The sequence below is a fragment of the Pseudorca crassidens genome, chromosome 19, assembly GCF_039906515.1.
Source record: "Pseudorca crassidens isolate mPseCra1 chromosome 19, mPseCra1.hap1, whole genome shotgun sequence".
Taxonomy (NCBI): Eukaryota; Metazoa; Chordata; class Mammalia; order Artiodactyla; family Delphinidae; genus Pseudorca; species Pseudorca crassidens.
The window spans coordinates 4,846,684-4,862,861 of NC_090314.1; the positions used below are offsets into that span (position 1 = coordinate 4,846,684).

A 16,178-nucleotide genomic window follows, 5' to 3' on the forward strand; every position below is an offset into this window, starting at 1 on the left:
GTTGCTCCGCGGCCTGTGGGATCTTTCCCAGACCAGGGCTCGAACCCGTGTCCCCTGCATTAGCAGGCAGATTCTCAACCACTGCGCCACCAGGGAAGCCCAGGGAGCTTATCTTGTAACCGGCCGAGCAACACGCCCGGCCAATGGCTACCGTAGGCGGCATGCTGACTTCAGGGATATTAAAATGTGTGTCTTGGAATCGACAGACTGTGGTATTTGCACAGTTAGTTAAGCGAAGGAACCTGGTGCTGCCTGAACCCATCCCTTACTGAGAGAGTGAAGACAACTCGCAGAAAGACGTGGGGTGTGGGTGTCCCCGGACCCAGTTGTTCCTTGGGCCGCATCCACCCCTGCGCTTTCCACGGTTTATGTACGGAAGCAGGTCATCCCTCCCTCTTTCTTTGTGAAGCTAGTTCAGATTAGTTTCATGTCACTTGCAACCTAGAGAATCATGACTAATCCAGAAGCTTATAAAATGAGTATAAGCAATGTGGCGTGTGCAGGAATTAAAAGAATATCAAGGCTCAGAAGCAGCATCAAGAAGAGAGAGACTCGCGGTGTCTGAGGGTTCCCTAAGGAGGAGGTGGTCAAGCTTTGACTGTTGAGTTTCCCAGGTGAGGCCAGACCCTCCTCTGGGGTGCTTCCCAAGGACCCCGTGTACACTCGTGCTTCAAACTACTGGCCCCCACTGTCTTTCTCACTGCTGTTTCCTAAGTCAGGAATCAAGGACCCAGTAGATACTTGTTGAACAAATGAATGAATGCGTTTTGAGGAAGGAAGAGAAATTGCTTGTAGACAGGGGTGGGAAAGGCGCTCCGGGAAGAGAAACGAGAAAATGCAAAGGCATATGGGCCTGGAGGAGCAAGACGTGCTCTGGAAACTGCATGTAGGGAAGCTCTGGGAGGGGAGGCTCAGAGCTGAGATGGTTGGAGGTGAGGCTGAGGGATGGGCAAGGGCTGGGGGATGGGGCTGATGTGTAAAGTAAGATGCTTGGACCTTAGTCCTTAGGCAGTGGGAACCATTGAAGCATTAAAAATTTTTATTGTGGTAACACATACATGACATAGAATTTACCTTCTTAACCATTTTCAGCGTACAGCTCCGCGGCGTGAAGTACATGCACATTGTTGTGCAACCGTCACCACCCTCCATCTCCAAACTTTTTCATCTTCCTAAACTAAAATTCTGTCCCCATGAAACACCAACTCTTCATTTTCCTTTCCTCAGCCCCTGGTAACCACTCTTCTACTTTCTGTCCCTGTGAATTTGACTACTCTAGGTACCTTATAAGAACCACTGAAGTTTGATGGTAACACGGTGGGTAAATAGATGTGCATTTTAGAACATTCACATGGGCCACTTTTTAGAGGATTGTCAAGAAGAGAAAGAGTCTGCTGAGTGTAGGGGAGCCAGTTGGGAACCTCGATGGTGTGTGAGCCAAGGCTTTCGCAGTGGGGATGACGAGAGGGCCTGGAACCCTCAGGGTCCTGGGTGTGGGGCTGGAAGGGCTCGTTTTGACACCTTTGTTTTGGCTTGGATACCAGCCATGATGGGGAATCCAAGAGGAACTTGGATGCCCAGGTTAGGATGGGTAGCAGAAGCATGGGTACCCTGTCCGTATCCCCTTCTTTTCACCGCTTCGGTGGACGTTGGCCCGACTCCCAGCGATTAGCACTTGCATGTCTTTGCCCCGGGCTTCCTGGGGCCCACAGGTGCCCACTTTGCTGCCCAGAACAGCAGAGTGGAAGTGCCAAGGAATGAACACCCTCCCAACTCCCCAGAAACCCTCCGCCAAAGGCGATGGAGTTGGTGTATAACCACCCCAGCTCCCTGCACCTCCCCCTACCATGGGACAACGCCAAGGAGTGTACTGTATATGCTGGCGCCCAGAGTTCCCCAGTGGGATTAAGCTTCAGGTACTCACAGTGGTAATTTGCTTGATGAAGCACACTTTGTTGGCTGCCTATTCTTTTTCTTGTCTAAATGCCCTGACCAGAAGCTCCAGTACAATTTCACTAGAAGTGGCAGAGAAGACATCCTTGTATTCCTGATCTTAGGAGGAAAGCATCCAGTGTTTCACTGTTAAGAATGATGTTGCCTGTGGGTTTTTAGTAGACGCCCTTCTTCAGGTGGAGGAAGTTCCCTTCTATTCCTAGCTTGTTCAGTGTTTTTTATCAGGAAAGGGTCTTGGATTTTGTCACATGCTTTTTCTATGTCTATTGAGATGATTGTGTGATTTTTACTTGTTCTGTTAATTGATTTTTGGATGTTAAACCAACCTTGCATTTCTCAGATAAATTCCGTTTGGTCATGGTGTGTAATTTTTTTAATATGCTGCCGGATTTGGTTTACTAGTATTTTGTTGAGGCTTTTTATATCCATATTCAGAGGAGATACTGGTCTGTAGTTTTCTTGTGATGTCTTTATCTGGTTTTGGTATCAGGAAAATATTGTTGTCATGAAATAAGTTGGAAAGTGTTCCTTCCTCTCTGTTTTTGGAACAGTTTGTGAAGAATTGATGTTAATTATTATTTAAATGTTTAGTAGTGTTCAGCATTGAAGTCTTTCGGGCCTGGGCTTTTCTTTGTGGGTAGTTTTTTTTTTTTTTTAGTAGATCTTTATTGATAATTGCTTCACAATACTGTGCTAGTTTCTGTTGTACAAACGGACTGAATCAGCCATATGCATACATACGTCCCCATATCCCCTCCCTCTTGAGCCTCCCTCCCACCCTCCCTGTCCCACCTCTCTAGGTCATCACAAAGCACGGAGCTGAGAGGGTAGTTTTTTAAATGACTAATTCAGCCTCTTCACTATCACCAGTATAGTTGTTTCTGTTATCCCTTCATTGCTTTCTTTTGCATTGAGTGCTCTCTAATATAACATTTCAGTGGGCTGAATAGTCTCCCCCCAACTTCACGTTCACTTAGAACCTCAGAATATGACCTTATTTGGAAACAGGGTCTTTGTAGATGTAACTAGCTGGGGATCCTGAGATATCATCCTGTATTTAGGGTGGGCCCTAAATCCAATGACTGGTGTCCTTATGAGAAGAGAAGAGGACACACAGAGGCACCCAGAAAGCAGTCCACCCAAAGTCAGCAGAGGTGCAGCTACACGCCAAGGAACACCTAGGATCGCCTTGACCCACCAGCACCTGGAAGAGACAAGGAAAGTTTCTTTCCTGGAGTCTTCAGAGGGAGGAGACACCCTGATTTCAGACTTTGAGACTCCAGCACTGGGAGAGAAGACATTTCTGTTGTTTTAAGCCACTCAATTTGTGGTCATTCATTCCTGTAGACCTAGGAAACGAATACAAACCTTTTATTTTCTTTAGTGATTTTTTCCCCCCACCATATCTGAGTTATGTTCTCTGTTGTTGCCGCAGGGCATACCGTGTATATCTTATCAGAATCTACTATAGATTTATATTAATTTAGTTCCAATGAGTTATAGCAACGTTATTGCTGTATGGCTGTACTCCCTTTGCTCCCCTTTTGTGGTATTACATATTATATCAATGAATATTGCAAACCTGACCCTACATTGTTATAATTATCATCTGAACCATCTACAGTGATTTCTTTAGCCCAACATAGATTTGTTCCAACCCATCTCCTTTGTGTAGCTGTTGGCAAATATATTACACATATATTTCTATATGTTACAGGTCCAACAATATATTATATGCATAATATTTTACATAATTAAAAAAATCAATTCAGAGGAGAGTAAAACCTGTGTTTTTACTATCACTTATAATTACATAATTACCTTCACTGGTGCTCTGTGATTTTTTTGCGTGTGAATTTGAATTTCCTCCTGGGGCTACTTGCTTTTACCTTGAAGAACTTCCTCTAGTATTTCTTCTAAAGCAGGCAACACGTTCTCTGCAGGCTGGCAGACATTTTATTGGCTTCCGCATGCTACCATGGCTATAATAAGATCTGAGGCTGGTCTTACAGGTAAGGCAGTGGGACATGCCTCACTTGGAATGCATCATTCATTGCTGAAGGTGACGTTCAGAGCTTCATAGCTCACCCTACAGGTAACAGTGCACCGCTGGCGTCCAGCTTCTGGGTAAGTGAACTAGGGTTTTTCTCTTGCTGCCAGGTGCTCCTTCTGTATTGCTTTGTGACTTTTAAGTCAGTTGCTCAATTTCCTTTTTTTTTTTCTTTTAACTTTTATTGTAGAAAATTTCAAGCATTCACAAAAATATACAGCCTCATATGATAAATATTCATGTACCCATGACCTGGCTTCAACAATGATTAAATCGTGACCAAACTTGTTTTATCTATACTTCCACCTAATCTCCCTCAATATTATTTTGTAAGTTGCTCAATTTCTTTTCCTCATTTTCATCTGGAAAAGAGTGTGACGGTATCCTAAACAAATTTAATTAAGGTGTAATGAGAAAAACCTATAAAACCCTTTGATGTGTAGTAATTAAGTGAAAGCTGTATTAAAAGTGCAGGACTTAGTCCTTATAAGTAGCAACAAAGGATGCCTAACACCATATGGTAGGGTTTGTTTTTTTCTTTTTTTTTTCTTTTTTTTTTTTTTTGCGGTATGCGGGCCTCTCACTGTTGTGGCCTCTCCCGCTGCGGAGCACAGGCTCCGGACGCGCAGGCTCAGCGGCCATGGCTCTCGGGCCCAGCCGCTCCGCGGCACGTGGGATCTTCCCGGACCGGCGGACCGGGGCATGAACCCGTGTCCCCAGCATCGGCAGGCGGACTCCCAACCACTGCGCCACCAGGGAAGCCCCTGTTTTTTTTCTTTAAAGGAGCTGTAGTGTGGCACTTTAAAAAGTGTTCCAAATGACAGGGTGGTTGCAGACCGAGTCTAGCTTTGAGATTGTAATGATAAGGGACTGCAAGCTTATAGTTTTTTTGGTTGACTTTAAGTGGGCTTTGGCAGAGGCACATGTAAAGTGACATTATTTATAACCTGCATGTTGACTGAAGGGACAGAACCTAAAAGGAAAGACTAAAATATTAAACACAGTATTTATCAAGCAAAGGGTGTGTGTGTTATTTTTTTATGATCAGGAAGAATCCTTTTATTTCCATCATCACTGACAGAGTTAGAGGCATTCCATGTGTGTCTCTGTGTGTCTTAGAGATCAAAATACGAGAAAAGTTGGCGATGCTTAAGACCAGTGGGTTTAAAGAAATGTTTTGTTTCCTGAATTTAATCTCTTTTTTTTTCAAAAAGTAATTCTTGCTTGGTGTAAAAATTGCGAACAACACAGATATACGACTTAGTGAAAATTCCTTATGTTCCCCCAGCTGTTTTGTTTCTATTCTTCCAGACATTTCCTGTGCGTGCATTGGAACACATAGTCTATATTTGTTTTCAGGAATCTGCTCATATTAACATAATCACACTGTACTGCTCATTGGTTTTGTTTTCACATAACACACGTCTTCGTATGTCAATATGTGGACATCTTTATGCTTCTTTTTGATGATTGAATTCTGTGTATGTACTCTCGTATAGGCAATATCCTGATGATGGACATTTGGATTATTTCTCATCTTTTTCCTCTTATAAACAATGCTTCAGTAACATTATTGTGTGTGTATCTTTGCCCAGTTATGTATTTTGGTAGAAATGATATCTAGGAGTAGAGGTGATTATACGAAGTGAATTAAATCAGAAAGAGAAAGACAAATATCATATGATATCACTCATATGTGGGATCTAGAAAAATGATACAGATGAACTTACTTACAAAACAGAAATAGACTCACAGACATAGAAAACAAACTTATAGTTACCAAAGGTGGGGGTGGGAGGGATAAATTAGGAGGTTGGGATTAACAGATACACACTACTATACATAAAATAGATAAACAACAAGGTCCTATTGTAGACCACAAGGAACTATATTCAATATCCTGGGATAAACCATAATAGAAGAGAATATAAAAAAGAATGTATATATGTGTATAACTGAGTCATTTCGCTGTACAGCAGAAATTAACACAATATTGTAAATCAACTAGACTTAAAAACTAAAAAGTTGTGACTATTTAGGATTTTGCCAATTGTTCTCCTAAAGAGCTGATCAATTTACAGTGGCGAAGAAGGCACCCCCCCCCAAACTAAAGCAGATCTTCCCTCTCCTACACTCTCAAAGCACCCTGTATTTCTCTTCTGTACCACGTGTCAGAATTGCATTTAAATAATTATGTAAATTCCCCCTCCCCTATTTACCCCCTAAAAATATAAGTCCAGTGTGGACAGGAACATTGTTTCTATTTTATTCATATTTGTATCTCCAGCACCCAGAATAATTCCTTACACATAATGTGTCCTCAGCAAATAATAAATATTCCCCCGCCCTCTCGCCTTGGTATTGTCAATGTTTGCCAGTCTAGCAAGTATCACAGATCATTGTTTTACTGTGTATTTTAAAATGATTAATCGGTGTGAGCAACCTTTCCCATGTATTTTTAAACCATTTGTATTTCATCTGTGTTCTTTTCTCTTTTTTTCAACTGGACTGTTTACCTTATAATTGATTTGAAGAACTCTTTCTATTTTTATGTGATATTAGCAGTGTTGCACATATTTTTAATCTGGTTTGTTTCTTGTCTTTTGATTTTGTTTATGGGGTTTGGCGCCCTATAAAAGTTTTGAATTTTTACATAGTAACATTATAAATCTCTTTTTTATGCCTCTGGACTTCACGCCAGAGGCATTAAATTTCCGCAAACGAGCACATTATTTACATCTAACTTATAACTGGCTGCATTATGACTACATTTTTCTAAAAGTTCTTTTTTTTTTTTAAATTGAAGTGTAGTTAATTTAAAATGTTGTTACTTTCAAGTGCACAGCAAAGTGATTCAGTTATACATATATATATTATATTCTTTTTCATATTCCTTTCTATTATAGGTTATTACAATATATTGAATATAGTTCCCTGTCTCTATACAGTAGGTCCTTGTTGTTTATCTATTTTATATACAGTAATGTGCCTATGTTAACTGCAAACTCCTAATTTATCTCTCCCTCTAAAAGATTCTTGAGTTCTTTCATATCTTAAATTGCCTTTTTTCCCTTTCAATGAGTCACATTCTAACATGGTGAAGGATTCCTGGGTCTCTTCTCCTCCTCAACACTCCACAGACATGGCTCTTTCATCTCTGACTGCTGATGTCATGGAGGTGGCTGGAGAAGATTGTTTCCCTGTTATAGGTGATCTGATGCTTCTGCTTCATTTTCTTAGGTTATCTCTGTGTCTTTGAGCACCAGTCAGCTTTGCCAGGATAGAGCCTGTCTTGATTGCCATCTCCCAATTTCCTTGATATACGGTGAACTTTTTCAATTTCAGGAAGAGTTTTCTTATAGTACATCTTTTGTTCCCTTTCCTGTCCCATTGCTCTCTTCTTCAATATAGCAATTACGTGTGCATCACATTTTTATCTTGCACAACAAACATCTTTCTAGTCACTTTCACCCCTGTTTTCCTCTGTTCCATCTTCTCAAATGAATCTTCTATTTCCCTGGCTTTTTCAGCATTTCAGTTTCACTTCTTGCTCTTCCTTGTGTAACGTTTACCATGGGATGGTGCTGCCTTTTTCTTCCATTTGTGTCGTTTTCATCTCCTACTGTCGTCTTATTAGCTCTGCTGTGATGACCTGTTTCTCCTGTATCTTCCTTCAGTGGGAACCAGAGCCCTCGGTGGGATGTTCCTTGCTTCTACCTCTTAATATAGAGAAATCTGTTACTTGCCAAATTTCCCTCCCTATTTTGACTTTAACTGAAGGGAAGAGTAAATAAATATGTCTTCTTTTATAAGAGTTCACAGACATATAGCTTAAAAATTGTGTTTTGTGAGAAAGTAACAAATGACAGTATACAAAATTCAACATGTTCAAAAGGAGATATGGGGAAAAAGAAGTTCCTCTTTCACCACTGTTCCCTAGTCCCCAGTTCCCGAGTCTGGAAAGAATAAATCTATGGAATACATTCGTAGAGTGAAATTGCTTTTGTCAAAGAAGATATGCATTTGTAAATTGAATAGATGTTCCAAATTGCCCTCCATAGAAGATATCAATATGTATCCTTCTAGCAAAAATTAGAGTACTGATTTCCTCACACTCTTACCAACACTGTGATGTACCAGAGTTGTCAAATTTTTGCCATGCTGATAGGTAAAATAGATCTATAGTTTTAATTAACATTTCCTTTTTTAAAACTGAGGTTGAGCATCTTATATGTTGAAGAGCCATTTGTATTTTCTGTGAACAGTTACATTTGCACATTTTTATTTTGGATTAATGGTGGTTTTTCCTTGGGTTTGTAGGCACCTTTCATGTATAGAAAATTAACTCTTTGCCTGGATATGAGTAAATAGTGTTTTTTCTCGGTTCATTCAGTGATGTTTATTTAACTGTGTTTGTGCTGTGTTTAATTAAATATACAGAAAGATTTGTTTGTATGTAGTTGATTTTTTTCTTTCCTAGGTTCTGAGTTTTCATATTATAAATAGAAAGACCTTCCCCATTCTGACTGTAAATATTCTCCTGCACTTTCTTCTGCTACTTATTTTAGCTTTATTTTTCTTTGAAATATTTGGTATTGCTGGAGTCATTTGGGGGTAAGGAGAAAGTAGGGTGTCTAACTGCACTTTTCCCCTCAGGTGCCTGTCCAGCTGACCATTTATTGAACCCAATCTTTTCCTTTGAAATATCAGCTTTATCATGTATTAAATTCCTGTGTCTGTTTGGACCTAATTCTTTTTTAAAAATTAATTAATTTTTATTGAGGTATAGTTGATGTACAATGTTGTGTTAGTTTCAGGTGTACAGCAAAGTGATTCAGTTATACATATATGTATTTATATATATATGTACATATATATATATTTAGATTCTTTTCCCTTATAGGTTATTACAAAATATTGAGTATATTTCCATGTGCTATGCAGTATGGACCGAGTTCTCGATTTATCGATTCTGTTGCTCTGTTTATTTATTGATGTATACCAGTGTCAAACATTTAAAAATTTAGTCTTATAATATTTTTTATAAAAATACTAATTCAATAATATTATTTCGGAGAGAAATCACGTTGAAAGATTTTAGTAGCATCCTCACAGTAAGATATTTTAGATGGTTCTTCTGGACATAACCCGCTCTTCATTGTTAGGGCATCCGTTTACTTACTTGCTTTGAATTGATTCTGCTGATAGAAATCAGGACTTTTCTACAGTCTCTTACCCTGGCTCCCCAGTGATATAGGAAATGCATTTTCAGGGTTGGTAGAGGAAATTAGGATTTTTTGTTGTTGTTCCGGAATATATCGGCACTAACTTAGGCTCATAGTTGATAGCTTCACCTCAGTAAGCATCCTCCTTTGATTAAACTGGCCATGGATATTCTCCAGGAAAAAAAAAATGCTACAATTTTTTTTGGCAAATGTGTGCGTGAGCTGGTAAAGAACTTCCTTTAGGCACAGTTTCAGAGTTATAGAAGCACATCTTTGTTATCATGATCTTGCAAGTTTGCTAAATGCTTTACTGAAAATAGTACATGGAAAAATACAGCACAGTGTGTCCCAAATAAGCCCTTGGGTATTTCTTTTTAAAATTTATAATTTAAATTCTGTCTTGGACTTGTCAAATGCTTTCTTTTAAAAACGCATATTTATATAAGCATTTGTTTCAGTGCTTTTGTTACCAAACCAAACTTGGGCCCACTCTCACCAAGCCAATCTACTGACTTCAGGCTGTGGTGAAGGAAAGTACAGCGTTTATTGCAGGGCCAAGCAAGGAGAACCGACAGCTCATGCTCAAAAGACCCGAACCCCCCAAGGGCTCTCAGGGAAGGGTTTTTAAAGACACTGTTAGGGGTGAGGGCTGTAGGGTGTGTGATCAGCGTGTGCACAATTCTCTGATTGGTTGGTGGTGAGGTAATCAGGAGTCAACATCATCGACCTTCTGGTTCCAGTGGGTCTGGGGTCTGCGTGCTGGTGGTCAGCATGCAGCTAACTTCTTCCACCTGGTGGGGGGGTTTCAGTATCTGCAAAACAGCTAAGGATACGGCTCAGGATGTTATCTATAGCCCTTGAGGAGGAACGAAAGGTCCTTGACTTGTTTTATGGCTAAACTATTATTATTTCGTCTTGCTAGACTTTTTTCCTTTGTTTCTGCATTTTCTGACTTTTCTGATGAACTTTGCTCTTTGGAACTTGAGGAAGGCCTAGGAGGCCAAAGCTGTTCTACAAACAACAGGCAGGGGACACGGAAGGTGGCGAGTTGTCTGTCCCCAGGAAGGCCCTGCAGGGTCCTGCTCAATTTCACTTTCCTTTCGAAGTTTTTCATTCATTTATTAATTCAACAAATACTTCTTGATTCCCTGCTCCATGCTAGATGATGTTCTAGGTACTGAGGTTGGGTGGGGAGTGAAGCAGACAAGGACCCTGCTCTCGTTGAGTTTATCATCTCAGTGGGAAGATAGGCAAGCAATAAGGAAACTTCAGGTCATGATCAGTTCTACGGAGAAAGTTAAGCAGGGTGGTGTGAGAGTGACTATCTGGTGGAAGGTCACTATAGTTATACTTTAAGTTAGTTACCGTTCATTAGAGAGACAATGTGGGAAAATGGAAAAAGCATGGGCTTTTTCTATGCAAATCTCAGGTTTTTTTTAACACATGTTGTGTGAACTTCAGCAAATTGCATAACCTCTCTGATCCCCAGTTTCCTCAACTGCGCTGAGGGTAAAAAGTAATACGTAGCTCATAGGGGCTTTTTAAGGATTAAATGTGCCAATTTAAGCAAAAAACCCTAGGAAAGTGTTGGATCTGTAATAGTTGCTTTATAAATAGTAGCTAAAATATTTCTTGCTTAATTGCCTTCTTCATTAAAATTTTAAAAACAAGAAGCTTCCCCACGATTTCATTAGGTTTACTATCTTGTGCCTAATGAGATGTTTCAAAGAAAGCACCTTTAAATAGCCATTCATGCCCATGGTCACCATGGTAACTGCTAACACGGGGACTTGCTGGTATCGGCTTATTCATTTCCATGAATCATAGTTTAATGTTCATCTACTCTTGGTCAGATTTTGCTGAGGTCCAAAATAACAGAAAGGGAGCTACATTTGTATGTAACACTGCAAAATTTTAGTAGAACTGAAAGGTAATAAATCTAGACACCAGAACAGGGTTCTAGTGCAGAAACATCAGCACCACCAGTTTCTTCTGTTCCGCCGCTAGGAATGCGACATGCTGCGGTTCAGAGGAATTTTACTACCTCATCCGTACAACTAGGGGTCCAGGCTGGGATCCTATTAGGCTACAGACCGGGAGCAGGCAGAGCCCCCAAGATACCAAGTCTGTCAGGGCTGCTGATGGGAACTTTCCACAGAGGAGATTCTGAGGCCAAGCTGGTCATCTTCTTAGATAGGCAGCCAATCAAAGGCCTTATAAGAGCTTAGGGAACAGGAAAGCAGGTAAGTCAGAACGGTGAAACCTACAGCAGGCCAGGGGCTTGTCGCAAGGGTCTGCATACAGCAACAAGAGAAGGTGGGAAGGCTCAGGGAACAGCTAAGCTGACTTCAGTGTGTTTCCCAGCATGGGGCTGCATCCACGTTCCGAACGACACACTTGGTCGTGTACCTACTTGTCCTGGAGACAGGACCACCCTAAATAGCACCACTTCTTTCTTCTTTTCCTTCTCTCTCAAGTAAAGCGGTCTCTCCTCTGTGCTGAGTCAGTGGGACCTTTGTCAACTACCCCCTACTCATTTGTACTCTGACTTCTCCCTCTCCACCGATTTCTTCTCCCTCTACCTGTAAACACGCTCAAAGCTTTCCTGTCTTAAAAAAAAAAAAGTCCTGGACTTCCCTGGTGGCGCAGTGGTTAAGAATCCGCCTGCCAATGCAGGGGACACGGGTTTGAGCCCTGGCCTGGGAAGATCCCACATGCCTTGGAGCAACTAAGCCCACGAGCCACAACTACTGAGCCCGCCTGCCACAACTACTGAAGCCCGTGCGCTTAGAGCCTGTGCTCCGCATCAAGAGAAGCCACCGCAATGAGAAGCCCGCGCACCTCAACAAAGAGTAGCCCCTGCTCTCAGCAACTAGAGAAAGCCTGCGCGCAGCAACAAAGACCCAACACAGACAAAACTAAAAAAATAAATTAAAAAATAAATTAAAAAAAAACTTATTAAAAAGAAGTCCACCCAGATCCCCTACTGTGACCTCTAACTGTTGACTTCCTTTTATGCCTAAGTTTTCAGGAAAAGCCTGACTCCCCTCGTCTCTCATTTCCTCCCTAACTCTGTAACCTTGCTTCTAACTCGGTCTTCTGTAGACTTTGTCCTCGCTGAGTTCAGCAGCGACCACCTAGGGGTATGTCCGTCTGCCCTCTGGACTCTTCCAGCTGAATGTCTCCAGCATTTCACATTCAGCATGAACTGAACTCATCCTCCGCTTGAGTGGTGTGGTGATTTGAAAACATATCCACAAATTCTTTGATACTTTTCCTTTCAAGAGGTGGAGTTAATTCCCTGTTCTTGAAGGTGGGCTGGACTTAATGACTCCCTCCTAATGAATGGCATAAGGCAGAAAGGATGTGTGAGACTTGAGGGTCATTAAAAAGATTGTGGCCTCCTCCTTGCTCTTTCTTGGGTCACCTGGTCCGGGGGAAGCCATGTGCCGTAATTGAAGGCTATTCAAGCAACCCTGTAGAGGTTCACTTGGCAAGAAACTGAGGTCTGCTAACACCCGGCGCTTAGTTGCCAGGCACGTGGGCGAACCCCTTGGACCTCCAGCTGTGGTCAAGCCTTTGGATGCTGCAGCCCCAGCTCAGGGACAGTCCAGCAAAGCCTCTCCTAGATTCCTGACCCACAGAAACTGTGAGATGATAAATGCTGGTTGTTTCAAGCTGGGAAATTTTGTGGCTAATTTGTTAACACAGCAGTAGATAAGGAATATGCATGGCAAACCTTCTCTTTTGTCCATCTCAGCAAATTGTTTCCAAACCGGAAACACCTCCTTCCTCCCCCAGATCCGACTGGTGATCAAGTCCTGTTATTTCCATTTTTGGTATCTGTAGGTTCAACCTCTTGTGAATTTCTCCGTCCCTCTCTTAGTATATTATATCTCATCTAGACTGTTTAAATTGCCTCCTAACTGGTTTCTTGCTTCCAGCTTTACTCCCTTATAATCTATCCTCCACGCCGCCATCAGAGCAGTTGTCCTAAAATGTGAATTTGATAGCCTTGCTTCTTTGCTTAAATCCTCCTCACTGACTAGGGCTTATCAAGTCCAAACACCTTAGCAACACAGGTAAAGATAGTTGAGGTTTGAGCCCTTCTTGCATTGCAGCTTCATCTCCTGAATCTCATGCAGGAGAGAGCTCAGCCATCACAAGAATACTTGTTTATATTGCTTTGCAGCATTTCAGTATAGTTTTTAAATATGCCAATAATATGTGAAAAATGTATTTAATTTGTAAAGAAAACTGTCAACTACTGGGGAAGTCAGGCTCATGGAGACTTAGTTGCCCATTGTAGTTTGGTCACATCAAGGCATCCTAACATCTTATAAAGAAGATGTGGTACATATATACAATGGAACATTAGCCACAAAAAAAGAATGACATAATGCCATTTGCAGCAACATGGATGGACCTAGAAATTATCATACTAGGTGAAGTAAGTCAGACAAAGACAAATATATGATATCACTTATATGTGGAATCTAAAATATGACACAAATGAACTTATCTATAAAACAAAACAAAAGAAAAAACAAAAAAACAAAACAGACTCATAGACATAGAGAACAGACTTGTGGTTGCCAAGTGGGGGTGGGGAGGGATGGAGTGGGAGTGTGGGATAAGCAGATGCAAACTATTATATATAGAATGGATAAACAACAAGGTCCTACCGTATAGCACAGGGAACTGTATTCAATATCTTGTATAAATCATAATGGAAAAGAATATGAAAAAGAACATATACATGTATAACTGAGTCACTTGCTGTACAGCAGACATTAACACAACATTGTAAATCAACTGTATTTCAATAAAATTTTTAAAAAAGGTATCCTAACATCTTAGCATTAAAAGCCTGGATGTTTTGGTTAAGATTCAGGCCGCCCCAAATATTGATTACTGAGATATACCGTGTCAGCGAGTCACCTGAGATCATAGAAATGGTCTTAATCGGCATCATCAATGTCTTGAAGAAATAGTTTTCTGTGATTCCTCATTTTAAGTACCCGTGTGAGTGCCTGTCCGGTGTGAAAAGCAAACCCTGGTGTCGCATTCCGTACTGCACACTGAAGAGAGAGATCGTCCATGACCGTAGTTTGAGTCCGAGTGTTTATCCCTTTCTCAGCCCTGAGTGAAGATCAGATGGTTTATTCAGATCATCTGCTCTTGTCCGAGAAAAACAGCAGTGGTGTGGATGGGCCTTGAGTGCCATGTCTTTGAGTCTACTTTGCGGCTTCTTTTCTCCCTGGCTGCACCAGTGACAGGCCCTCCACCTGTCTAGCTCCCTGAGGTTTCAATCAACGGTGGGTTGAAGTTATCTGCGATTCCTCTTCCACGTGGCGTGCCATAGGAATTCCTTGACATTCAGAGCATTATTTGATAGAGGAATTTTGCTAACATCTTGTTCTGTTTTCTCTCTGACCAAAACATGTATCATTAACTTTGGGGCAGTTCTAAAAAACGTTCCGTTAGTGTGTGTTCTGTACCAGTTTTATCTCTGAGGGGTACAACATTAAATGAGGCCTCTCTAGTTTTCCTTTGAAATGCATCGGTTTTGCCCTGAGAAACATTATTCTGCCCTTGAGGAAGAGCTTGGTTGGTTTACCAAAGAGGCCACGGTGCTTTGTTTGGAAGTCACGTGGAGGGCATGCGTGGTTTTCTGCCACTATTTCAGAAGCTTCATAAAAGCAGTAAAGTGCTCTAGCCCTTAGGAACAAATGCATCAATGGGCCAATAAATTCCAATTCTTCAGTGTTCGCTGCTGTGCTTTCTGCCTGAACATCCCTATTTTAACTGGCTGGGTGGCACGTCACAACGTATGGGACATGCATCTCTCCAGCTTACATTTTAGTCCTGTTCAATAGTGACCCTTCCAAACAACTGTACTTCAATTAAAAAAACGTTGATTCAAAATAGAAAAAAAACAGTGACCCTTCTGATTGCTGAGTCATATTTATACTCTCAACCTGACCTTTATGTTTCCTTGAACCTCTCTGCTATATCAATTTTTCTGAACTGATATAATGCTACAAAATATAAAAAGATAAAAACTGAGTTTTAACAAATACGAACACCAGTGCACCAATATTTTGGAAATATACAGTGAAAATAGAGTAACAGACCAACCAAGATGAACCACATCCTTTTAACTAAAGGTTAGATGCAGAAAAATGACGAGTGCAAGTATAAATTTCAAACTTAACGGTTATATGAAGAGTGCAACAGGATTTCAGTGAAAAGAATAATCTTAACATTTCAAGTTTGTAAAATACATGTGAGCAAAATTGTTGCATTTGTTTCTTTTGAAGTTGAAATTCCCAGAGTACCTTTTGATGTGTTCCTCCAGTTTTTCTTTCAGTATTCAGCAAACATTTACTAGGTGCCCTGTGTTCCGCACTCGGCAGCGGGCAGGGAGAATAAGACAGAGCTTCTGCCCTCACGGAGCTAATGGCTTTTGCGTGTGCGGTTTCCTTCTGTATCATATCCAGTCTGTACTTTGCGGCTTATTTTTCTATTTCCCCTTTTTCTTACCTATTATGTTTCAGATCCATAAACTATTTTAAGTCTGTGTCCTCATTTCAGGTTACTTTTTTCTCCAATCTAAACATACGATAACAATTGTGGCATTAATCCTTGTGTATACAAGCTCAGAAATTCCATTTTTAAAATTCCAGGTGTAATACATAAAACACATTCTTGTAAAAATTCAAATATAGCAGTACAGAGAGTAAAATATGAAAAGTCCCCTTTTACAATCTCCAGTCCAGCTGCTTCCCAGGAGCCATACATACAAGTGTGTGAAATTGCCTGTTTCCTACATTCTTGCTCACATTGTTATCCCTTTTAAGAAATATTAGTCCATATGATGGGTTTAAAAGTATCTCATTGTTGGGGCTTCCCTGGTGGCGCAGTGGTTGAGAGTCCGCCTGCCGATG

At 40.9% G+C, this 16,178-nt stretch overlaps 2 protein-coding genes and 1 long non-coding RNA gene across 6 annotated transcripts in view; 2 read left to right on the forward strand and 1 right to left on the reverse strand.

The window, feature by feature from the left end:
- Positions 1-4,739, forward strand: part of LOC137212250 (multidrug and toxin extrusion protein 2-like) — a 352,581-nt gene extending 347,842 nt beyond the window's left edge. The window contains exon 11 of the transcript XR_010937412.1: positions 4,613-4,739. The gene's annotated coding sequence lies outside the window, so the exon portion shown is untranslated. The remainder of the gene's footprint in view (positions 1-4,612) is intronic.
- Positions 1-16,178, reverse strand: part of LOC137212254 (uncharacterized) — a 317,962-nt gene that overhangs the window by 95,996 nt on the left and 205,788 nt on the right. The window lies entirely within an intron of this gene.
- SPECC1 (sperm antigen with calponin homology and coiled-coil domains 1) overlaps positions 1-16,178 on the forward strand; it is a 246,070-nt gene that overhangs the window by 13,274 nt on the left and 216,618 nt on the right. The gene's annotated exons all lie outside the window — the stretch shown is intronic.